Genomic DNA, 27,839 nt, shown 5'->3' with positions numbered 1-27,839 from the left:
TAAGAAATAGGGCTGTTAGCGAAAACGTACTCGATTATCCAGTCCCTCACCTCATTTGTTCCTAAAGCTGCACAGGCAAGGAAAAAGTAAAATAATTTTTAACAGTAGGATTTTTGCATGGAAAGGACTAAAGGAAAATGTATCTACATGTCAGAGAAAACAAGATTTAGGCTATTATATCCTGAGTCCCACGAGCTTGAGGGGAAGAAAAGGTAAGAGTCTTTGGGGGTAGGAGTGAGAATAGAGAAAAGGTTTGAGAATTCTACCAAGGAGACAATTATTGGGACACAGAAAACCAGGGTTAAAAACAAGCAAACTCATTATCCTTCTTAGTCCTGATTCTTTTTTCTCTTCGACCTTTTGCCAGCCCTGGGCAGGGGTGGGGGGCTGGGGGTTGCTTTTTAGTCACAGGCAGATGACGATTACCTGCCCTATATAACCTGTGCTGTTGTGGGAATCAAATACAATGATTACCATAAGTGATGTGAAAATTGTACAGTGCAGTGCCAATACACTACTATAATAATAATAATTATTATTATTATTATTATCTCCAAAATCTTGCTCTGTAACAAAACAAAATAAAATGAAAAACTCATTTTGGTTTTTTTTGTATGTGCATTTGTATTTTTTAAACCCAGATATGAAAGGCAGCAATAGGCCGTTACCAGAAGCTATATCAAAAATTCCCATTATAGAATTTTAATATGAGATAATTAGAATATAATATAGACTGATACGGTAATCCACGTTTCATAAAGTCTGTGGGCTACTACAAGCATGTGCTCTTTTACTGATACTATGCATGTGCTATTTTATCACAATGTTTTGTTTTACTATTGTATGATTTGACATATTAAGGCCTTGTGTTTGAAGTAAACAGTCACTAAATTAATAGATTAATTGAGGAGCTACAAATTAAGGTAATAAAGTCAAGCAAACGCCTACCAAATAAATTTGTTTCTATAGAAGTTGATAAGGGCTTCACTTAACCAGAATCTAATGAAATTTAAGGTACTGAACTGCTTATAGGACAGAATTTAGAATAAAAACAACAAAAGTTGTGTTCTTGCTAACAGCTCAGCTTAAATTTCAGAATCTTTCAAGCATAATAAGGTATTAGAAATGCCTTTGGAATTATTCACAGTGAATTAGATTTGTTGGTGGTATCATGCATAGAATACCAACCAAGAAATCTATTCTTCATCACTTCTCTAAAATGCTAATAGTCAGCTGACTTTGTACTTGTTATAAAAATAGATACAAATATGGAGTTTTGCCTCCTTGTGGTTGACAGTTGAAATATAATGCAATTTTTTATGGAAGTATATTCGATGTACAATATTATATAACTAATAGGTGTACAATATAGTGATTCACAGTTTTTAAAGGTTATACTCCATTTGTAGTTATTATAAAACATTGACTATATTCCCTGTGTTGTACAATATATCCTTGTAGTTTTTTTTTTTTGTTTTAACATCCTTATCGGAGTATAATTGCTTTAAAATGGTGTGTTAGTTTCTGCTTTATAACAAAGTGAATCAGCTATACATATACATATATCCCCATATCTCTTCCCTCTTGCATCTCCCTCCGACCCTCCCTATCCCACCCCTCTAGGTGGTCACAAAGCACCAAGCTGATCTCCCTGTGCTATGAGGCTGCTTGTACCTCTTAATCCCCTTCCCCTATATTACCCTTCCCCTCTTCCCTCTCCCTACTGGAGGGCATTATGTTAATTGAAATATCAGACAGAGAAAGATAAATACTGTATGATATCACTTATATGTGGCATCTAAAAGATACAACAAACTAGTAAATATAATAATATGATATTTTTGTATAATGCTCGTTTATAAGTGCCCCAGAATAGATTCAACATTTATGGTCCTCCTTTCCATTTAGGAGGCATTATCTAATATAACTCTGGGCTTTGAAACTTGAGCCCTTATACTTAGTGTAAAGTGCTAGAATATACCTCTAAAATTATAGCTAACCTTTTGTGATGAGGCAGGAACTGAAGAATGGACTGGTTTAGAATCAGGCAGAAGTGACTTGTGGTCTAGACTTGTGACTTTGGGCAAATAATCTCACCAATCTGAGTTCCCTTTTCCTTATATGCATAACAGGGATAGTAGATTCTTATATAGTGTTAATGTGAGGATTACATCTGTGACAACATAGGAAAGGCATCTAGCATAATTTCAGTGACCTTGTCTTCCTCTTAAAATCCGTAACTCCTAATAAACTAACACACACACACACACACACACACACACACACACACACACTATTTTTAAAACATTTTTTCAAAGTGCTTATTAAGCGCCTTCTAGAATATCTAATCTTCAACCATCTCAACAGATACATTAATGCACATACATTTTAGAACTCATATCACATTCACTGCATGCCAGTTAACCATCAGGAAAGAGTTTATTAGATGAAAATAAGCCTGTTGTAAAAGATTTCCTTGCAATTACTTCACTGCCATTATCCTGGCCACACGCTTATGGAGCTTTTCAAATTAATATGCTTACATTACTGAGCAAGTAATCAAGCAGTGGAATTCTATGAGGAACTCAATTACTAAAGAAAATGATCACTCAAGCATTTGAGAAACCGGGGCTACATCTAATTTTGAATAGTGGATCATTATTGACATTATGGAAGCATTCAGTACAAACACTTGGACATGTAGCACTAGAAAGGGTATCACTTTCTATACATGTGGTAAACTGAACAAGCTGCTTGCTAACATCTCTGTTAAATGTTATTCTGCCTTGCTGAAAAAAGAAATAATATCAACCTTGAAATCACTACTTAAAAAAAAATAGGGAGCTGATTGCTTGATTGAATAAAAATTGGATTGTTAACTCACATTTAAAATAAACAATTCTAATTTTTCTACTTGAGACAGAGTAATCTTTTATAGCCTAGAAATAATTATCCAATGAACACAAGTGTAAAAATTGCTTTCTACATATTTCCATATTAGAAACTACTTAAATACTTTCATTACTGCATTTTAATCATTCCACCACCAAAAGGCCCTCTTTTGACTAAATGATTACGTATAGATCCATGTGCTGTGTTTTTACTCATTTAATAATTTTAATCATACTTTTATTTTCTCCAAATTATGCATCATCCAGATGCTTTTGATGAAAATTATTTTTCTAATTCTGATTTTTATCTAAGAGTTAAAGCAAAGACTATTTTAAGAACTTTGCTATAGTGTCTTTTAAAAAGCATCTGAATTAGGAAAGGTAGTGTAGGAAATGGGTTGAGACTGTTATGTTTATTGTTCTTCCTCTGCTCTCTACCAAGGCAAACAGTAAAGAAAAATCATTCAATAGTGAGTGATAATTCCTCATAAACCTAGTAGTCATCAGCTGTGTGGCCTCGGGGAACTCACTTCACCACTCAAAATGTAATAGTATAGCATGATGATGATGATGGTGATGATGATGATGACACTGATGATGATGATAATGATAATGTAGGCAATGCTAGCCTACCAGAAACATCATTAGCATAAAATAGGCAGTTTTTATAAGGTAAAAGTGTTGTGAGAGATTATCATGATTATTCTGACCATCAAGTTTTTGGAGCATTAATTATTTTTTAGTCATGTACCACATAGAAAATATACTGAAAGATTTTCTCCCTTTCCCCGACAAAATGAATATATGCACAGATTTTTTACATGTCAGTAAAATTTCAGGAAACCTTTGCCTTTCTTAGGCCTACCCTGTTTAAGGTCCCTGTTGTGGTGGAAGTCCTTGGTTGCCTGGTCAGGAGTCAACCCCTCACATACCTCACACCTGACTTCTACCTTCATCACAAAATTCTGAAATGTTCAAGTATGCATTAACCCATATGAATCTCCAGAATGACCTAAGCCCAAAAGTGTATGACACTCCTCAATGAATTAGTGAATTGTAACATTTTTCCCTCTCCTGCTGGACATGAGAAAGAAGTATGCTTCCATAGTTGCTTTTGGCAGCTGTCTCATGAGGACAAGGGTAACCAGACCTAAGATGAAGCCAGCACTGTGAATGGCAGATAATACTGTTAAGCCTGTGGAAAACTAACCTGCTGTACTCTGAACTTCCTGTTATAGCAAATAATAAACTTTACTTACACATCCTTGAAGTCTCAGTTCAGATATCATTTGCTTGGTGATGATGTCTCAGACTAAACCAAGCGGGACTAGTCCATCAGGCCCTCACTCTCAAAACATCTAATGTACATAGAGCTTTATCATTTAACTCAATCATAGTAATTAACATCAGTATTATAAGAAAAATTTGAACAGCTTAAGGGCAGAGGTTTTTTTTTTCCCCTTTGTTTGATTCATTATATTATTGCATTCACAGAACTGTGTCTGCCACATAATAGGCATTGTACATTTTTGTGTGAATTAATGAACACCAGAATACAGTTTTAAAAGACATGAATGGAAAAAATGTAGGTGGATCCTGCTTACATTTTTCTGAATCCTATAACTAGAATTTTAGTACAAACTCTATTTCCTTGCTATGAGAAGATTAGTATAGAATTCTTCATAAAAGAGCAATAGCAAATAATGTTTATATCAGGTTTTCTGAGGTAATGTTAGTTATTTGCATGTGATGGGATGAGGAATATTGCATTCATTTTTACAAAATTCTGGAAGATGATCTTTGACAACTTGAGGAGGTGTCCAATCTTTAACATTCAGTCATGGCTCAGGAATTCTTTTTCCCTCTGAAGTTCTGGTATAACATTCATCCAGAAAAGTATGCAAATAATAATTGTACAGCTTAATGAATAAACACAGAGTGACCACACCTATGTAACCACTACCTATCTAAAAAGCAAAATTGTATTAGCACACCAAAAGCCCATCTTAGGCCCCAATCTTTAGAATAATGTAATAATAACATCTGCAGTGCTTAGACCAATTTAGTTCCAAAATTACTGAAAGTAAATAATGAATGATTCATGAATAGCTATTCCATGTTAAAAACTATTCACTTTGGAAGGAGACATGTTTATCATTCTTAATGTACCTTCTCCTGTTTAATCCCTTCGAGCACTTAACCTGTAGTGATTCTTGGTAGAGTAAATGAATCTAAAGATAGTTCATAAAAAGAGATTTGTAGATTTTACATCTGGAAAACAATCTCATATGAACTATATTTAAAATTTGCCGCTGATCTATTTGTCTTGCTCATTCCTATAGTTGATGAATACTCTCTCTGAAAAGTGAAGGAAAAAAAAAAAAACTTTCCTTTTAGAAGGATAAACCTGAAGGAAATGAGAAACATAACAATAAAAAAAAAGATTAAGTCCTTCAGAAATTGGTTAATTGATTGCCTGACAATTATAACAGAAATGCTTTAAATCTGAAAGCCATCAATCCCTGACTTTTTCTCTTCAACTTAATTAGAAGAAAATAAAACACAAATGTATTCTTGTTTAGCTGGAACTTTGGGGAAATATGTAGGAAGTTATAGGCAATAAAGTACCAGCTGCTTCTTTGTTGCTAAGTTTATCAGAGAGTTAGCAGCAAATGTGTTTTTATAATTTATCATTCCTGTGTATTAAAGTTCTATGACTAGCTGCTTAGGAGAGGTTGTAAGCAAAATCCATATTACCAAAACTGAGTGAAAATGCAGCACAGAGATAAAAGTATGAAACAAAGTATCATCACTAACTAAAAGCACACATTTCTTTGGGAGATAGATATTGACAAATCTTTATAAGAAATATTTTCCCTATTATTTCCCAAATAAAATTGTTTGTCCATGATCTCATCAGCCTAATTATCTGGCAATAATGACATGCCAGATGAAGAGTTCTGTTCTGCCTGTATATCTTACACAAGGTGATAGTCTCTGATAGACTCTTCAAGAGAACAGAAGAACCGAAAGGTTTTAAATGTTAATATCTTACTGGCTTTACCTACGATAATATAATCCAGGGACTATGGACCCCAAATTAGGATGTTTTTAGTGTCCAAAATAGTTGCTTGTATGCATTTTATGACAAATACTGATGAAGAAATATGTCCATAAAACATTTCAGGTCAAAAAGCAAAAGTTTATACATAAACTACATATACATAGTATGTATACTATGATTCTTACTTTTAAATCATATTTATCATCTTGCATTAGTATTAAGATCACTGTTATCTTTATCTGACAAATCATTCTGAAATATAATACATTTTAAAGCTAAAGGAGTGTTCTAAAGTCCTTTATCTTCAAGCATACACAAGTTTTATAACAAACATCAAAAATATGCTCATTGGATATAGTAATTTAAATGTTTTTCTTTCTCCTGACCAAATATTTGGTGAATTGCTTACAATGATTAAGTGATTAGGTTCCTTAATTTAAAAAAAAAAAGTACTTCCATATGTTGTCACAAAAACTCTTTAAAACATTCTTGCGTCACTAAAGGAGACAGAATGTCTGAGATTACACTGACTTTTATATTTTGGGATCTTTGGAGTAATGATGTTTTACATGACCAAATACATCTCCCGAGCCTCTATAGCCATCTGATCTTTGATTTTTACCTCTTCCCAAAGTTGGCTGCAGACATCCTCAAGACACAGATGCATCTGTTCTTTCATCCATTCTTTTAGTTAGTGTTTATTAAGAAACTACCATGGGGCTTCCCTGGTGGCACAGTGGTTGAGAGTCCACCTGCTGAAGCAGGGGGACACGGGTTCGTGCCCCAGTCTGGGAAGATCTCACATGCCGCGGAGCGGCTGGGCCCGTGAGCCATGGCCGTTGAGCCTGCGCTTCAGGAGCCTGTGCTCCGCAACGGGAGAGACCACAACAGTGAGAGGCCCACATACCGCAAAAAAAAAAAAAAAAAGAAAGGAAACTACCATGTTTAAGATTGACATTTGCAATCCAAAAGAAGTGGTGTGTGTGTGTGTGTGTGTGTGTGTGTGTGTGTGTGTGTGTTGGGATATGTTTGGCTGAGAAGACAGAAAAATTCACAGGTTTTAAGACTCCAAAGAGAGAAATGAGGGAATTCTAATAGCTATGACTCAAACAAGTTCCTAGTAAGTCCCATGCTAAATAAAACAACTATTCATTGGGTGTTAATAGCTTCGGTACTTTCTAGTAGAAAAGCAGAAATTAAGTAATTTGCCCATGGGTACACAGTTTCACATTTATGAACAGTAATGTCACCTGATTCATGGAGTTTGGGAGAAAATTAAATGAGTTAATATATGTAAAGTATAGTGCCAGCTAAATTGATAAGTACTCATTAAATAACAGCTACTATTATTGTTATTACCATGCTGGGTACTATTCTAAGTACTTTAAGTACATTATTTAATCTGATCTTCACAATAGCCTCATGTGGTAGATAACATTAGTAAACTATGAATTAGAAAAGTTAAGTAACTTGTCCAATGACACACAACTAATATGTGTTGAAAATACAATTTGAACTGAGACAATCCAAGGTTCACACTCTTAAAAACTATGTTACGGACTCAGAAACTAAAGAGCTCTTGGAGAACAAGGCAGAGTCTTACAGGAAAATAACTCAGACCCAGTATTCAAGGAAGCTCCAGATTCACACGTTTTGCTTGATCTTCTGGACTTGAACTCCCTGGGAGTCCAAAACCAGATCAAAGACACATCATCAGTTCTACAGAGGCAGAAAAAAGTTAAACTTAAGTGGCTTTGGGGGTAGAAAGAGGGACTGTCTGCAGTTGGGCACAAGGGACCTACTTATGGAAAATATTCTAAAATTCCTCTGTAAGGCTTTTTTTGGGGGTGGGTGGGAGGGAATGTTCTAAATTTGGGTTAATTTTAAATGATGTTAATTCCATACAACTCAGTAAATTTACTAAAAATCATTGTATTGCACACTTAAAATGGGTGGTTTTATGGTATGTATATACATTATACCTCAAGAAAGCTATTATTTAAAACAATTTTTTAGCCCAGTGCATCCTGGAGGTTGCCCATGCCAGTGTTTAACCACATGCATGTGTGATGTGAACTTACAGGCATGATGCTGTGAAGAGATGGGGGCTGCGGTGACTCACGAAATCAGGAATTTCAACCTAGAGAACCAGGCGCAATGGGAAATCAGCAGGATGAAGCCCCTCCCCGCTCCCAGGCACCCCTCCACCAAGAACCTCCTGCGAGAGCAGATGAGCAGCCATCCAGAAATTAAGGGAGAAATTGCTAGAAAAAATGACAGACTGCTGTCATTACTAAAAGATGTGTATGTCGATTCCAAAGATCCCATGTCTTCTGTGCAGGTAAAGGATGCTGGAAAACGTCAGAAGCCAAAGGAGTTCAGGTTGCCGGAAAACCATCATCCTGACATGATGAATATTAAGAACATTCCCAAAGGCAAAATTTCCATTGTAGAGGCACTGACACTTCTCAATAATCATAAACTTTATCCAGACACATGGACTGCTGAGAAAATAGCAAGATGTAAATTGTCTTCTTAAATATTTCGTAAATTTTGAAGTCAAAAATCTTACCCCCTGAAGGCAAGAAAGCAATACAATCAAAATGAAGAGAATCTTGAAATTACTTTTCATTAATGTACTCTGTGTCCCGATACCCTGTTTATTTTCTCATTTTTAGCATATTAAATTATATAAATTTAAAAAATAAAATAAAAATAAAATAAATAAAAATTTTAAACAAACCAATAAAAGATATAGATATTATGCTTCTGCTCTAATCAACCCTGAATCTCCAAGTTGGGCCTAATGAATTGATACTTGTTAACTAAATCTATAATAGTTTTTCACTACTGTGAAATAAATGACCCTAAAAACTAGTGGTGTAAACAACTTTTTCATTTTATTAATACCACAATACTATAGGTGAGAAATATGAGCAGGGCTCAAATGGGTGTGCCTTTGCTTCTCTAGTCATTGAGGAAACTCAGTGGTACTCTTCTGGTAGATGGGATGGTCTGGTGGGTCCAAGATGGTTTCAATCACATGGCTGGAGTCTGGGGTTGAATGAGTCAAAGAATAAGACTGCCTGCCAACCAGGGGCACCTCATGTGGCCTTTCCATGTAGCTTAGCATGTCACAAGATAATGGCCTCAGAATAGTCAAACTTCTAACATGGTGGCTCAAAGCTCTTAGTGAACACAATGGAAGCTGCATCAGTTTTATGACCCAGCCTTGGAAGTCATACACTACTACTTGTGTGTAGTCTATCAGGCAAAGCAGTCACAGCCTTCCTAGATTCAAGGGGAAATAGAATTCACTTCTTGTTGGTGAAGAATAAGGTCACATTGTAGAGGAACATGTGAGACTGGAGATATTGTTATGGTCATCATTTAAAAATACAGTCCATTGTCATAATAGTTTACAACAATAATCACCATTAATAGAGGGTTCAGAAAAGTCTGTTAATTCTTCAAAACTTCAAATGTCTGAAACTTTGAGGATATCACACATCATGATATGTAAAATAGAAGGAATTTGGAGGATTCATGGTGATATTCCCAAATACCTCAAGAAATTCACACAAGAAACTTGCTTCCTGGAAAAATCCTGACTTTCAGGCATGATTATACACTTAATTTCCCTTGTGCTTCCTTATGAAAACAATTCATTTACATAAAAAATTAGTTTAATTTCCTTTTAGTTTGAGATTCTAATACAGTAGCTGAATACAGCTGTAAACTGTCTCCTTATAAAATATTTAATGCTGACTATGGCCACTTTTATTCATGCATTTCCTAGATGGAATATGACATTTGATGACTTTTGTCCAAAATAACCAATTTTTAAATTACAGTCACAAATGCATTACATTTATCCTATGTTTTAGTAAACATTTTAGAGCATATGACAGAAACATATTATACTAAAAACTGGTTTAATTTCAAACCCCTTCAGTTTCCTATACATCAACCTCTGAAGTTCCAACCCAGAAACTTTTCAAAAAAGTGAGTTAGGTGAAGGAAATGAAGAGAAAGGGAGGAAAAAACAAACCAAAACCAAACAATTAAACAAAGGACAGAAAAAGTGGCTTTAATCTCTGGTTTGGCCAATAACAACCATCATGTGACCTTCCACAAGTCACTTAAGGCCTGCTGGGTTCAGTCCTCACATGCCGATGAGGGGCTGGACTGAATCTATGTGTTTTTTGTTGTTGTTGTTGTTCTTGCTTTTGGTGATGGAGGTGTGACTTAAACAATAAAAAGCACTTCCAGAAAAAAATACATTAAAGCTAAACATACATGATTGGAGTTATTCTTGTTGAAAAGTGGGTGAGGTCATCTGGAGATCAACCCACTCAACCTCCCCTAATCACCAGCTCCTCTGCCGCTAACCCCTATACCAGCTACATTTTTTTTTTTTAATAACTACCATGGAATCCTATCTCTAAAACATAAAATTTGAAAGTCACTAGATTAGATGGTCTCTAAAGGATCCTCCTTGAAGAGCAAATACTCTTAGGAGCTAGAAGAGTAACTACTGGGTAAATTTTTATATAACAAATGTGATTACCCTAATGGGTAGGACCATGGATATACATGTGTATTCATAAATATGCCCTTAACAATAAATGAGTCTATGCATTTGATTTTCTGTGTGAATATATAATTTTAGATATATGATAAAAGCAACTACTATCTAGGAGATAGTATCTATCTATCATTAGGTAGTGAGAGAGTACCTAATGAAGTATTAAGGTTATCTACCATCTGGAAGCAATCTTAAACACAGTTACCAGTTTCCTTTTTTTCACATGCAGAAACATAAGCTTGGGAAGGTTTAGCAACTCGCATGGGGTCAACAGCTAGAAAGGGGTAGACACAATATTTGAATGTGGAATGATCTTAAGCCAGAGTATATGTTTGTTTGTTTTTCCCCCATTGTATCAGTAGGTTTCCTGTGTCTGTGAGTGGTTGCTCCAAGAAGCAAGTGGTTTGGGGCTTTCTCCTGAAGACTGGGTTGGGGCTTAGTCCCTGACACTGAGCTGGGATGGTGTCAAAACTGAGGATCCAGTGCCCCATATTCCAAGGAAATGATGCAGTGGATAATGTTTGGAGAAAGGAGGGATGGAAAGGTAGTTAGGCTTCAAGTTTCCATCTTGCCTCTCTCTCTCTTCCTTTTTTCCTCCTGATTTGATGAAAACCCCTATGATTAGAAAATAAATGTGGGGGGAATGATGTACATATTTATACCTAATCACATAAGCTGCCTCTGGTTTTGAGCCATCTATAGCCATAAATAATGGTAGACATACGCACAGGAATGTGTGCGTAGGTGTGTGTATCCTTCTCTACCTAGTAGAGAAAGGGTAAGAATCTTTGTACCCCTAGTTTTGCAGGATCCTATATGTGTCTGCTTGTATGTTTTTGCTAATGATCTAGGCTTTCCATCCCTTTAACCTATGAGACTATTTAAAACTAGAAATGACCTTGTATAGCAACTGGTTCAACTTTCCATTGACTCAATCACAGTCACACAACTAGTTCATATGTGGGCTGAACCTAGAATTTCTCAACGCTGACATCCTCCAGTTAAGGGAATCTTGCAAACCAAGACTGTACACACACTAACATGAACATGCTACAGGACAAACTATTAAAGTAAGAAAGCAACTTAGAGAAAACCTATTCCTACTCCTTTATTTTTTAGATTACAAAAGTGTCTCCCAGAGAGATGGAAAAATTGTATTATTTTAAAGTAAATAACAGATCCCAATCTAGAGCTTCTATCCATTATACATTGTGGTTAGAGATAATTTTATTAAACTAAATCAAAGTAGTGTGTACCACTGGTGAGATCTTAACCCTCTCTGAGAAATATACATTTTTGAATACAACTCTCCTTTTGTTATTTATAAACTTTCTCAAAGATAGGAATTAATGTTTCATGTGTTTTTTGCCCTTTTTGCATAGTGACTTATCTACAGTTAGTGCTAAAGAAGCATTTATTTGACTAATAACAGTCTTAAACTTAATGACAAACACCAGTACAATACTTAAGCACAAATGAGTCTATACTGTGTTAAAGAACAGCTCCAAGAAGACCCACCCGATCATGCATCCTATTGCCTCAGGTCACCCATATATAATTAGTTTTAAACTACCTAAGGCATTTTCAAGACAAATTAACTAATAAATGTAAGCATAAATTTGTTTCTTTAGAAGAGACTATTTAAATTGTTCTGAAAATATGCCTCTATAAACCTGAAGGCAAAAATCGTGCCACCACTCTGCCTTTGCTCTTTCAAACCAAATACAACTTATTCTAAATGTATCTTATCTGTCTTATTTTTTTAACTCTATAATTAGTTAATATCATTAATGCCTTCATTATTATTTTATTATTCTTAGACCCTTTCTAAGATTTCTGGCATTATTCCTGTGATCCACACAGAGAAAGATGAAAAGAGTTCAATTTTTATCTGGGTTGGAATACAAATGGTCTCCTCAGTTCCAAAGATTGGTGATCTTTTTGATCTTGACACTTAGGGGAACAATTTAAAGTTAAAAAAAATGGGTGAATAAAAAGAATGTCTATTTGGGTTTCTTTGTGATAAGGTCCAAAAGGAAATTTGAATTCTCCCTGCCAAAAATCTCTGGAGCTATGTAAACCATTGAAAGGCAGGTGGTGATTTTTTTTTTTTTTCCTTCTCAGGGATTCTACAACTAAAGAAGAGGAGGACATAAGTCTAGAAAGAAATGGATATAGAATAGGATACTAATCAGCATGAGATCATGACTTCAGTTTCCTTAGATAAAGAAATTCTAACAATCCCCAGAGAGAAATTCTAAATTTCTAATAAAGAAATTCTAACAATCTAACAATCCTGTTAGGTGATTAAAATACAGACTACACATGTATATACTTACACACACATTTAAATTTAGTACATCATAGTAAAGTATACTCAAAGTTTGCTCATTCATTCAACAAATAATTTAGTGCCTACCATACACCAGGCTATAACCTGGGAAAATCTGGTTAAAATGTGTGCTAATTGCTAGATTTTGGAGTACCAGTAAATGATATTATTTATTTCTTATTCAATCTGAAATTCCTGAATCTGGGTGGTCATAACAAATCCTTCAGTAATAGTTCCAACTTTTGTCCATACAATAACATAATCTGGGTAGCTTTAAAAATATATACTGCTTCTGAGGCCCACCCATACATCTATTTAGTCAGAATTCCAGTTTTAGGGGATGGCAAATGGGTGGTTGTTTTTGCTGTTGTTTTTAACCCCTTCAGTCATTTTAATGCAGTTTGTTTGTCAACCAGAGCTTTGGAACCACTGGTCCTGGGTTCATCATCTTTATTCCTAACAAGAAACTATCCTTGACTAAGTCAGTTAAGGGACATATTACATAAACCCATTACAATAACTGCTCCAAAGGGACTATTCCTACTCAGATAGTGGCACTGCCATGTCTATTAAAATTACAAGCACACTAGATTGGAGGCTTATTTCAGGGGAGATACTTCCTTTTTATTTATTATTTTTTAAATTATTTATTTATTTTTTGAAGTAAAACTGACATATTATTTTCAGATGCACAACATAGTAATCCGATATATTTATACATTATGAAATGATCACTACGATAAGTCTAGTTACCAACTGTCACCATACAAAGTTATTACAATATTATTTACTATATTCCCTCTGCTGCACATTACATCCCCATGACTTGTTTTATAACTGGAAGTTTGTACTTCTTAATCCCCTTCCCCTATTTTGCCCATCCCCCCCAACCCATAACCACTGGTTTGTTCTCCTTAAATAGCTTAATATTATACTCACTTAAAATTATACCCTCTTCCATCCATAACTTTTTAAAAACCTCAAAATATGGGTACCTGCAGAACTGCATATGTATGAAAAGATCCGTGGATGATTTAACTTTTCCAAATCCTCTCAATAAATTTATGATAAAGTTAGCTAGAATCCAATTCTATTTATTATTTACCACTCTTAATTCTCTCTTTCTCTCTCTTTTCCTCATATTTTGCTCTGTCTACTGAATGACTACTTATCCTTCAATACCCAGGATACTTACCGGAAATTTTTCTTCATCCCCCTACAATGTAATCCCCAGGGCAGAAGGCATATTTGAAATTTTGTTCACTGACATATTGTCACAGAAAGGACAGAGCCTGGCACAAAGTAGGTGCTCAATTATTTGTTGAATAAGTGAATAAATGAATGAACAATAAATAAATAAATCTCATTATTTCTATTCCTATAGCACCAAGGCATTATTAGTTAAAACGAACTTATTGGTCATTTAGGAATGGCTAGTAGTAGTTAATATAAGTATTTTAGCACTTGTCATTTTGCGTTATAATTATTTGTTTCCATGACTGACTCAAGCTATGCCTTGTGTATATGTCTCAGTCTCACTCAATGCATGGCATATGGTACACATTCAGTAAACATGTATGAATGGATAAATAGAATGAATGAATGGATAAATAGAACAAGCTACCTCTCAAGATTCATATTTAATTTATTACAAATCTGATACCAATAAATTTAGATTATTTAAACATGATTTAAATACAGAAATTTAAGTGACTATTTCAATTCATGACAACATTCTCTATTGGCTGGAAAAACATAAATTCGAAGGGGGTAATATAAATACATCTGGGGAACATCATTTCAGTGCTCATATTTCATAATCAAGCAAGTAAAAATAGATTACTTTATCAAGGTTTATGTTTGGATAAGTTCTTATGCAATAATATATTAAGCAAAATACTTTGTTTTAATTTAAATTATTGCTTACCAGTTTTACCATTACATGTCTGAATCCTGAAAGAAAGTCATTCAGTAAGAAATAGGATCTAAATATTGTCCTATAGTGGTACCTTTGCCTCTGTATCCTTTTTAAAGTATCAATTATTATCAATGGAGTAGAATGTTATGTCTAAATTGTAAAAGTTCTAAATTGGATACAGAGGAACTATAATACATATTCAAAAGGCTTCAAAATAAGACACGGAGTAAGTTAAAACCCATATTATATAACAGATGATTATTTTTCACAATATAAAATTGATAGGCTTTTATAAATACAGTTGACCCTTGAACAACATGGGTTTGAACTGAATGGGCCACTTATACACAGATTTCTTCTTAATAGTAAATACTACGGTACTACACCATCTACACTTGGTTGAATTTGTGAATGTGGAACCATGGATACGGAGGAAAGCGTAAATACAGAGGGCCAACTCTAAATTATGCTCTGATTTTTGACTCTGATGCCCCATCCCCCTCATTGTTCAAGGGTCAGCATAATACATTTTGGAACAGATTACAATTACTAATTTTACTTATGCAAGTAGTATGTGGGTTAAACACAAATGGAGGCATAAGTACATCAGTGAAACGTACTTTTCTAACCCATAATAATCATCTTCATATGTTATGACAGGTGGATTTGAAGTTTTCTGATTCATCACTGTAAAAATAATTTATAAAATATAAAAAATAGTGAAATTTTTAAAAATCAGCAAAAACATCCACTTACACAAAGATGCCTATTGTTTGGAATTTATTAGTCAACTTCAGATACCATATGTGTTGACTGCTACACTTGAAGGAAAAAAGCATTATGCCTACAATTCAACAAAAGTCTGAAGTCTGGAATATCTGGAGCAAAGAAAATGTCTTACATAACTTCCAATACAATATGGAATCAGGAAGCCAATGGTTTGCAATTTGAAAAAGAAAATGAAGGTATTTTTTGGCATCAAGTTCCTCAAGAGTGAAGGAGAAATAAACAAAGGAAAGAAAAATCTTTTTACGATACCCAGGATAAGATGAATTCTGGTTTGATTTCATCAATAGCAGTCATAAGGAATACCATTTAAGGGATTAATATGGGATAAACAAGCAAAGATTACTTAAAGTTGCACAGGAGGCAAAGTAATTAGAGCCTTCAGACTTTTGTGGATTAGGATTAATCATGGCACACGTGAGCCAGAGATTTGAAACACGAAGAATGGTAACAACATGAGATTCAGTGGTGGAAAGGAGAGCAAACGTTCTGAAAACCCCCAGATTGAGTAAAATTAAACGGATGTCCTTACCTCAAGTCTACTCATAGCTTTTAATATGCAATGCCTAACACACAAAAGGTTCTAACTTACTCCATAAACATTTTTTCAATGAAAAGTGAGTAAAGCATGCAGTGTTTCTCAAACAGAATGCTCAGAAGAATCCCTTCATAAGCAGGCATTTGGGAAGCTGCCAAAGCATAGGGAAGCACTAATGTTCTGGAGAATACTCTTTGGGAAATGCTGTTCTAAACTGCTGAAATAATGAACATAATTTTGAAAAAAAAAACGTTTATAGTAAATCCATGTTTTTTGATGTTTTGCTTAGCTTGTGTTCACTGTGATTTTGGCGTATCTGTGACCTATTTTCCAACAGTTTCTCTTTAATTGAGGACTTGACTAGATTTCTAATTTACAATATTTATATAATATTTCTGCTTTCTTTTCATTTAGATATCAGGAGGCTATTATAGATGGAAGACAAACTTATAAATGTACCATTTCCCTTCAGAGTTAACGGAATCTATCTTCTTGATTTTTTATTTCACCTTTTCTTTTGTGAGTAATATATTTTTCTTCCAGAATAAAACTCTGCCAAAGATCTCTTGAAAGCTCACATATACAAAATGCACTTTCAACCAATATTGGTTTGTAGACACTTGATGTCAATGATGCAATTTTGCTTACTATCTTAAAAAGTCATTTATGACACAGACATATATTTCTTTTTTACTTTGATAGCCAAAAATCACAGACAAAATTTCAGTCTACTGTGAGGGCACCACACTGCTCTGAACTACCTGAACTGCCAGTGAGAGGTTTTTGCTTTTGTTAAAGACGTTCTTGCCAGTATTCTGAATCATAGCAGGACTGGAATAAAATGCTACTATTTGAATAATAACTTTTTAGTAAACTCATCCTAACTTTCCATGTTCCACTGAGGTTAGGCTTCACAAATATAAGCAAAATTTTCTTCAGGTCAGACACTTCTCCTTGGAGAGCAGCACTTCTCAAACTTTAAGACACCTATGAATGACTTGAGGATCTTATTAAAATATAGATTCTGATTAAGTTGGTCTGAGGTGAGGCTTGTTATTCCATATTTCTTATAAGTCAATACTGCTGGTTGCGGACCACGTTTTGAGTGGCAAGGTTAAAGTACATGAAGTGTCACTGTTGACTTGAAAACAAATTCCCCCAGTTTCTATGGAATGTACTGCCTAACATCCAGCATATCATAACTTAAACATTGTAAGAATATTTATTCTCTTTTCCCCAAATACATTTGTATAAAGATTTATATTTTAAGAGTCAGACCTGGTCCAATGCTCTCAGAAGAACTACAAATAGCTTGGGTTACTCTTTTTTCCACTTGAGTTGTCATTTTCCCCCAAGGCATTCTTACCTTTATATCATTTACAAAAGAAAACACTTATACAATAGGATATGGCAAACCAATAAACTCTGCTTTTGGTTTATCATAACCTTTCTATTATACTCAGGACATGATGACCCATTTTACAAAATATAATGCAAATATTGTTAAAATCATCCCAGGACTAAAGAGGATAGGTTTCATATTCTAGTAAGTGTGTGTGTATATTTGTAATTTATATTCAACCAATCCACCTTCACAAAATTGTAGATGGCACCTGTTTTTTCAAACTGTTGGCCCCTCTCTCAACTCTATTACAATGTTTTAGTGTGACTAGGTGTCACCAGGAAGATTATTTAAAATGCTAATTCCATGCCTACCCCAGGAGAGTCTCATTCTATAGGTCTGGAGTGAGGCCTGAGAATCCACATTTTAGCAAATACCTCTTGCATTTCTAGTGTAATCGAAAAGTTTGAGGAATACTACCCTAGGAGCAATCCTGACCAAAGTTCCAACATCAATCCACCATTGCTACTAAAGGCCTGATATTGTTCATTATTGAAACTTTTACACTTTCCAAAGGCTCTGTTTTCAAATATACTCCTGATCCACAATTAGCCCATTTGTCACTGTTTTGATAATATTCCTGGTTTCACCATTCCTTCTTGGACTTAAGGACCTTAACTCATATGTCTTCTCTAGGGATTACAGTTTATCTTCCAGACCAGACACTTTTGAGAGAAATAGGGAGCACAATTAATAATTATGCCAGGATAATTGGAATAAACTGGAACCATCCTGAGCAGACTACATCATACTGAACTTGAATCCTAAATCAGGGAACTCTTTATGTAATACTTTTCTACACATACCCACACAACTCATTGACAGGTATAAACTCAAGCAACTGGGCTTTAGTTTAGGCATTGTATCAACACTGATTCATGTCCCTCTCCTCTAAGTATTGATTTATCTAGTTAATCATGGAAGGACATTCAGAAAAATAACCCTTTTCAATTTTAACAGGATCAAAGTACACTTAAATGGATGTTCCATGTTCGTATGGAGAAACTGAGGACAATTCATGCAATGTAATGAGATTAATTATATAGAGCATTAAGGAAAACAGACATATATTCTAAAGCTTACTTCATCCTTATGCCTGTTATATTAAATTGGAATTTTTAAAGACAATTAAGATGAAAATACCACCTTTAAAAATGTTTCTAGTGCATTAGATTAAAAGAAAGCAACAAACTAAGTTGAAAGTTTTAAAATGTAGTGTAGTATTAGTAAATCATATACTCCAGGCTAACCTTACAGGTACGTGTTATTTTTATAAATTAACTAGAACTGGTTTAACCCTAGGGTCAGGTTCAAGTGGTGTACACCAGCAGTCAGATTACAACTTGATGCAAATTTTGTCTCATTAAAAAAGTCACACACTGCTCCACTTCATTTGCAAGATAATTATACATGTGGCCAAGGTCAGAAGATTTTCCTTCTATTGCTTTCACTGAAGGAATTCAGTTTTTTTTTTTTTAAATGCAGCTAAACTGTGGGAAAGATTTCCTAATTTATTTTCATTGGTGAAATAGCAAACTTCTAAAAACCTCAGAGGTTTTGTGCTTTTTGATGTTTTCTGTTTAAAAAAAAAGAAATCATATAAAAAAATCCGCTCGTTTTAGATTTTGAGAGAAGATATACTGTACTATAATTCTATAGTAAAAAGTAGAATTTTTCTCAGTGTAAAAAAACTCTCATTCTATAATTCCCAGAGAAAAAGAGAAAATTATTAGTGCCAAAATAGCTACAATTCCCATAACTTAGTGGTGATATGAATTTTAAAAAGTGTGTTTAAATTGTGCTCAAACACACAAAATATGATAAATGAGGTCCTACTAGAAATGAGAAGAGAACTATGGTGCTTTTATTTATTTATTTATTTATTAATAGCTCTTGAGTATAATTGCTTCACAATACTGTGTTAGTTTCTGTTGTACACCAAAATGAATCAGCCATATGCATACACATGTCCCCATATCCCCTCCCTCTTGAGCCTCCTTCCCATCCTCCCTATCCCACCCCTCTAGGTCATCGCAAAGCACAAAGCCGATCTCCCTGTGCTATGCTGCTGCTTCCCACCAGCCAACTATTTTACATTCGGTAGTGTATGTCAATGCTACTCTCATTTTGCCCCAGCTTCGCCCTCCCATCTCCTGTCATCAAGTCCATTCTCTATGTCTACATCCTTATTCCTGCCCTGCAACTAGGTTCATATTCCATATATATGCGTTAGCATACGGTATTTGTTTTTCTTTCTGACTTACTTCACTCTAAGTGATGGACTTAGAGATAACAGACTCTAAGTCCATCTACCCACCTCACTACAAATAACTCAATTTTGTTTCTTTTTATGGCTGAGTAATATTCCATTGGTGCTTTCAGATCACTGAAATGCATCACCACTTTTAGGTTCTTGATTCAAATTTATATTCTAATATTCTCTGGCCTCAAGATATTTTCAGTCACCTCCTTCTTCTATAGTTAAATACAATTATTTTAATATACATTTTTTTGTCTATTAGGTGCTACTAGAATTTTTCTAGGTGAACATTTATCTTACATACTCTATCTCAGTTAATATTCTCAGATAATCACAGTTGATTTAACTTACAAGATTTATCAAGGTCTTAAAAATACAGAGAGAGCTCTTTGCTTCATTTAGGAGCAAATCACTTCCTTACTACTATGTTTCCAAATGTGTTACTTAATGAAGTATTTAATTTCATTCTGAATCTTTAAAAATTGTTTTTCCCACAAACAACAAGCAGTTGATAAGAGAAATATGAAACAGAAACATCTGGATGTTTTAAATAAAGTAAAAGTTGATATTTGCTACAGAACTCTGAAATGAGAATTCAAAAATATTTAATATTATACAAAAATAGAAAATTACTATAGCAGGTATTTTTTTGTTGTCTTAGAGGATTATACTAAGCATTGTTTAAGAAGAGAAACTGACTTTAAATAAGGTTCTTTTAGCCATCTAAAATTGTTAGAAAGTAACAATTTTGAAAGTATTCCAGAAATGTCTTAATTTTTTTGATAAGTTGTATTATTTGCATATATAACCCATAAGGTATTTTCAAATTTTCAGTTTTTTAGCTGCCCTTTACTTTTCTTACTATTTAAAAGAAGATTAGGTTACAGTTTCACAGTCAAATTTCACTTCCTTTGTTGTTCTTCAGCATATGCTTTCTTCATTGATTCTAATAGCCCTTGGTTGTTCAATAGTAAGAGGCATCTCATATTAAATAGGCGCAGACTACCCCTATTTGATTAAATGACAAAGAAACTCTTTCCACACTTGAATCATGCTCCTCGGAGCCCCCATCTCTAGGCCCCAACCTGTCCTTGGCCAGCTTCGTCCAGTTTCATCAAGAATCCTGCTGACTCAGTTTAGCAAAGGTTCCCTCACCCTTGGTATCTGATATCCAGGATATCTGATCAAATTCTTCATCTCCCACTTTCAATATCTTAACATTCTGGACTGCCTTCAGCAAGAATCCTGTTTAGTAGATCTAACAAGAATGGCCCCAGCCTTGATGTTTCCTCTTAGTAATTTTCCATTCATTAACCTCCACTCTGCTCTTTGGTTATAAATCTCCATTTGTCTTTGTTCTATTCAGAGTTGAGTCTGATCTTTATCCCCCATTGCAGTAGTACTTCCCTCTGAAATAAAATATTCTTTACTGCCTTTAACAAGTGTTATGAAGTATTTTTTTAAACCAGGAATACCCAATATATGCCCCATAAAAGTAGTAAAAATAAAGCATTTATTTAGTCTTTAGCTACCTCAAATTATATTGCAGGAGAGCATGAATAAATAGAGAAATCAAACTGGTCAGAGGCTATCCTCATTCTCATCAGGTTGGTCTATGACTTGACCTTGAGTTTCAAAGAACTATCAGGGAGCTATGGGGCAAGGAAACCAGTACGAAATGGATAATCTAGAAAGTGCTATGAATCTTCTATGAAGAACAATTATAGAATTACTATATAATAATCAAGACTTTACTTTTTAGAGATAATACATTGAATGCATAGAAAACTAAAGCAGGTTGATTGGAGAGTCCTGAGAAAGTTAATCAGTAAAACCAGAGTATTCTACTGCCCAGAGGGATTGTTATTGGGAGACAATGAAGAGATTGTGAAATCAGGAATGGGAAGATTAATATCTGACAGGGTAAATGACTTCAGCTCTGTCAGAGAATCTACAGAGTTTAAGTTGAAATTCTTTCCTTCCTGTCAAATTTGAAGGTGGTCCATATAATGAATTCCTGTCCCACATAGCTCCAATAGCACCGCAAAAACTCAGAGCCTGTGCACAAAGAAAGAGTAGGAATAGCCACACAAAGAAAGTCCACTCCTTGGGTAACTTGGCAGCAGTTGCAGGCATGTTTTAGAAAGTACGTTAAAGTAGAATAGATCTATTTGTGATTCAGCATTGGTATGTATTTGCTTAAAATTAAAGCAGGGATAACTAGAGCTACCTGAATAAAACTGTAATATAAAATTTGAAATATGAACTTTGGAAAATTATAGAGATTCAGAATCTTCTGAAATTGATGGCCGAAAACGGAAAGAAAAATAAAGGGTCTTTCTACATCAAACCAGTATAGAAAGTATAGGACTAACAAGTGCCTCCACAAATGTAGAACTTGGTCAGTGTGGAAAGATGACATGCAAAAATCAGTACAAACACATTTTCATGTAAAACTGAGATAACAGTAGCACTTAATTTGGGGTGTTACTTTAGAAAATAATAATGATACTGAACACTTACTACATACTAGATTGTTACTCTGAGTCCTGTTAGAAGCAGATGCCGAGACTATAGTAGACATATAAGAGATTCATCAGGGTAAATGCCTATGAGGGAAAATACACAGTGCATGAGACCATAATGCAGGTCTAAATTTGTAAGGAAGAGAGGGAAGGAAGGGTGATTGGGTGGAAGTCTTAAACAGCTGTGCAGTTCTAAAAAAGTTTCACAAAGCCAATGGTGAGTCCTGAAGCCAAACCTGCATGAAACAAGAGTCCCATGTCTCTCAAGAATGCTTGGATTAGTAGCCATGTCATGCTTAGTCATTTGCTGGGAGTTCTCATGGAAAGTGTAGCTTCAGCATTTTAGTAGTCAGGAGTAACCAAGGTTAGAGACCTGAAAAGGAAATTTTCATGGCTGCCACATAGACATTGCACTAGGAAATTAATAAGCATTAGCTGCTATGATCATTTTTTAAAATTATTTTCACATTATAAATTTTTATTCTTTAAACTCTCTGTATACTGACTCAACTTTGCATATAGCATATTATAAATGAACATTTCATGTTATCAATTTGTGCAACATTCTAACAGCTGGAAGTTTGCTTTCCAGGACAGTTTGCTTTTTTGAATATCAGAAAAGGTACAAATTTTGAGTATTTTAAATGTACAGGTTTTTGAGTTGAAGAGATGCCTGAAGTTTGGGAAGGGCACCTGTCATTCGTCAGTCACAATGGCTTCCTTTTTATCAGTTGAATATCCAGGTGTACTCTTGAGAAAGGATCCTGTGTCTAACAAAAGTCTGAAAACTGTTGTTTTTATTGGTTTTTGTCCTGATTATTCTGTGAGAGTTATTAAAATTTTTTAAATGACTGCTTATTTTAGTAATAAGAATCATGAGTCATATTAACTTAATAAAAAGCAAGACAAAGATGCTGAAGGTCTTGAATCTTTAGCCTCACATTCATGAAAACAAAGCCATATCTCTGTGTTTTCAATTATGAAGGGGAAATTAATGCCCCAACAGTACTTACTCCTGCCTGATGGTCCCAGATATTACTTTAATAAGCAGTATGTGCCATTTTTTACAAGATCATTAAACTTCCAATCTCTTTTATGAGTTATGAATAGATTATATTGTAGTTCCTAAACAATGACTTCCCATTATACAACACTGGAGTTTTATAAACATATTTTCAAAATACTACTCTTCTTATTCATATTTAGCTTCTAATTTATGAACAAAGAAAGCCCAAGATTTTACATCGTCTATTTATGGGCTCTCTTTTATTTATAACTAGTGGAATTATTCCACTAATCTTTAACCCATGAATTTCTATTTTTTCTACTTGTCAAGTAACTCTCAATTCAAATGATCAACAATAAACCCCACAGTACCAACCTGAAATTATGATCTTAATGATTTTATAGATTATATTTTTCATTTCATCAGCCAGGTCACCCATGAACATGTTCAATAATTTCATGTGTCTTTGGAACATCATTCAATATTCCCCTGATCTACAGCTCAAACCCAGGCTGACACTGAACCACTAATAGTACTCTTGTGACTTTAATACTTTTCTACATTAGACTCTAAGTCTCAAGTGATTCCTACCACACACTTCCACTAAGCATGTATCATGTGGAAATAAAGCCAATGCTGAGAGAGAGAAGTAAAAACTAGCTATTGCTTTATCTATACTTGTCATTCTGTCACACTCCAGAGTATTCAGATGAAATTAAATTATGCCTGTTCATTTTGATCCTAAAGTAATAGGAATAACACGATTTCCCTGTTATAGTAGAACAATGCTATAAATCACTATGTACTACCACATAAAATTCTAAATGCATTGAATAGAACAGAAATTTATAATAGGGTTTTTCTGAATTTGAAAGAAGGCCAAAAAAGCATAGATTTCTGACTTTTATAAGTAAAGGACCTAGAGAAAGCAATCCCTGTCATCTCATTCTAAGCACATAAGTTCAACAAAATGCACTGCAAAACAACCCATAACATTAGTATTATGCATAGTTACTTTCAAAGCTTTAATAAATTAGATCTATTTCTTGTCACAAAAATACTGAAAAAGTACCATCCTTGATTCTGCAGAGATGCATACATTTCACAAGTCAGACTAGGTTATTTAAACTTAATTTTATGTATTAATTTTTCATACTTAAGCCATATTTTATATTTCTACCTATGTTTACATTTACCAAATATTTATACTACTGTTTATGTTATGTACAGCCATTCTTGAGAACTCATTTCTTATAATAAATGATAATATAAAGAATAAAATAATTCTAATCAAAATTATTTTTCATTTTTATATAATTGCTTTATCCTAAAACCAAAGCCTTGATATTCTGTTTTCCAAGGAATAAAAAATAAAGAATCTTCTTAAAACCCTTTCATAGTACGTGCCAGTAGTGGGAAAAACTTAAGAAAGAAAGAAATTGTGGTTATATAGATGGGACTACCAATTTGACTGTATCACAGAAGAAGGCATTACATACCAGTAGATACTAAAGAAATACAAAGGAATTAATATCTCTGAGCTTAGGGCTCAAAAATAAATATTTAAAGCAAGTTTCTCAGCCTCTCCACCGCTGACATGCTGGAGCTGGATAATTCTTTGTCAGTGGAGCTGTCCTGTGCACTACAGAGTATTTAGCAGTATCCCTGGCTTCTATCCACCAGATGCCAATAGACCCGCCCCACCCACTCCTTCACTCCCCTCCAAATACCCCAAATGGTGACAACAAAAAATGTCTCCAAACATTGTCAAATATCCCCTGGGGGCATAACTGCTCTCAGCTGAGAAACATGAGGTAAAGATAATAAAACAACTTATAACTTCAATGAGGAATAGTAATAATAATCACATAGCTAAATTTGATTCTTCACTATATGCTAGTCAGCCTATTGACTACTTTTATGAGTATTATTATTTATTTTTATTTATTTATTTTTTTTGCGGTACGCGGGCCTCTCACTGTTGTGGCCTCTCCCGTTGCGGAGCAAAGGCTCCGGACGCGCAGGCTCGGTGGCCATGGCTCACGGGCCCAGCCGCTCCGCGGCAGGTGGGATCTTCGCGGACTGGGGCACGAACCCATATCCCCTGCATCGGCAGGCGGACTCTCAACCACTGCGCCACCAGGGAAGCCCTATGAGTATTATTTAATTGCATTTTTGCAACAACCCTACGAGACTTCTACCATTATCCCATTCTACAGATGAGAAGCAGTCGCAGAGTTTAAATATATGCACCAAATCCCACAACCATTTGTCAAGATCAGATTCTTTCCCAGATTTTTCTAATTCCAGAGCTAGTGCTCTTAGCCATTGTACTATACTGCCCCTAATTGATCATGGGACAGTAAATTAAATGATGCCATCAACCTTAACTGCATTATTACATAACATGAAAATAGGACTTTTAAGAGTTCAAATAAACTGTGTTGTCCATTGCCTGATGCATTGGAAGAAAAGGAAATAAACTTCGTACTATACAATTAGCAGGACTTTTCAGGCTTAGGACTCCTTGCAATCGCCTCCACTTCACTTTTTGTAGCTACTCCTCATGTTTAACAGTTCTTACCTGTCCTACCTGCATGGCAGATAAGTAGAAACTTTTCTCTTGAGACTGGAACCAAGTTACTATAAGTATGATTCAAAACTATTACTACAGTTATATTTTAGGCTGACCTGTAACACTGAATATCATTTTCAAAGCTATTTATAACCACTGTAGATTTTATATACTATCCTCATCCCTGATTTCAAATGTTACATTCCTAATTTTTATTGTTACAAAATAATGAACAGTGTCCTCCTCACAAGAAAGGGTTCCAGAGAATACAATAGTTCTTTTTTTTGACCCAATTTCTTCTGCTTATCTTCTCATCCATACTCCATAAACAGATGAAATACATAAAGATACTAATAAAACTAGATTATCTTGGCAAGAGGAGATTGTTGTCAAAGCTCAGAATTGTCACATACATATGCAAATATCCTGCTACCTCTCTCCCTTACCCCCAGGTAAAAGGATAAAAGAACAAGGAAAGAATTGAATGTCACTAGTACTTAACAAGATAATTACTGATTTAGAATAAAGTTTATTTTGTTTATTTATATCTAAGCTTTACCAAGGAGGCCTACAAACATCCCAAAATTATAGAAAGGAAGAAAGAAAGCCATTAAAGCAGGAGCAAAATTTTATGCAATTGAAAAACTATTTAGGTAGATATAAAAAGACAGAAGGAAGGAGGCTAGTATAATATTGCATATAAAGAAGTCGTAATTACTTGCTAGGGTAGCATACACTCTACATGAACTCACTCTCATTCTGATTATGTTTTTGAGATCCATTTATGTTGCTTTATGTAACTCGTCCTTATTACATCTGACGTTTACATGATACACTGCATTACCGTGCTTATGTCACGTAACAGTGATATACGCTACTGTGATGATCACGTTGGCTGCCCCTAGCTCCTCACTACCACAAACAATGCTTCAATGAACATTATCAAACATACCTCCTGATAAGACCTATGTGAGAGTTTCTCTGATTTATAAGAATAGGATAGCTAGATAACATAGTAGTGGCATATTTATTTTCACCAAACTGTTTTTCTACCAGCTACTGCAATGGGGGAAAATCTATCAATTATGTAATTCACAGGATTCTTTGGATTAGTATTCTCCAAACTATATTACTTGAGTCCCCGAGATGTTAATATGTGTTTTAGAGAAAGGGTAATTAAAATAGAAAAATGTACATTGGAGACTCAAACAATGTGGGGAGTTAGGGGCACCCACCCTCCTCCCAGTTGAAAATCTGAGTATAATTTAGAGCTGGCCCTCCAAATATGTGGTTCCTCGGAATCCGTGGCTCTGCATCAGTGGATTCGACCAATCTCAGATGGTGTAGAATTGTTACTGAAAAAAATCTGGACGTAAGTGGACCTGCACAGTTCAAACTCGGTTGTTCAAGGGTCAACTGTATCTGCAAAATGTTCTCTTAACTAAAGAAGTTGCCCCACTGAAGAACTGCCCAGTGCATTTTAAAATGCTAATGTTCACTGTAAATGTTCAAGAGGCAAGAAGGTAAGCCCATTTTCCCGAATATATTTGAGCCCGAACCATAGATTTTTCAGATCTTTTTACAGACATCTTCTGACATATTAGTGATTTATGGAATACAGTTTAAAAAACATTGCATTAGACAAAAATTACTCAGAATGAAACATAATGAATCTTGATACTAACACCCAAAAGAGGTGTTCCTATAGAGTCCATGCAAAAGTACTATTTAATGTAATTATGTATATCTTCAATAATCCCCTAACAACATATTTATATATTTCACAGTTTTTTTTTTCCAATATAAATTAAGTAAACAGGACTTTATAAGAGCTAAACTATGGGTAGCTGACAAAATATAACTCAGATACATAGTTCTCTGGTAATGTGAATAATTTGGGCAAAGCATAAAGGAACAGATGAGCTGCCCATGAGCTGACTTTAGCTAATCTGTT

General features: G+C 34.6%; 1 protein-coding gene and 1 pseudogene across 4 annotated transcripts in view; one reads left to right on the top strand and one right to left on the bottom strand.

Annotated features, from left to right (window-relative positions):
• The window catches only part of ERBB4 (erb-b2 receptor tyrosine kinase 4), a 1,128,925-nt gene that overhangs the window by 916,711 nt on the left and 184,375 nt on the right, over positions 1–27,839 (bottom strand). The window lies entirely within an intron of this gene.
• Positions 8,057–8,562, top strand: LOC103077791 (NADH dehydrogenase [ubiquinone] 1 alpha subcomplex assembly factor 4 pseudogene; annotated as a pseudogene).

This window comes from Lipotes vexillifer, unplaced genomic scaffold (genome assembly GCF_000442215.2).
Source record: "Lipotes vexillifer unplaced genomic scaffold, Lipotes_vexillifer_v1.1 scaffold138, whole genome shotgun sequence".
Taxonomy (NCBI): domain Eukaryota; kingdom Metazoa; phylum Chordata; class Mammalia; order Artiodactyla; family Lipotidae; genus Lipotes; species Lipotes vexillifer.
Note: the sequence above shows the minus strand (reverse complement) of the source record. Positions and strands in the feature narration are given on the sequence as shown.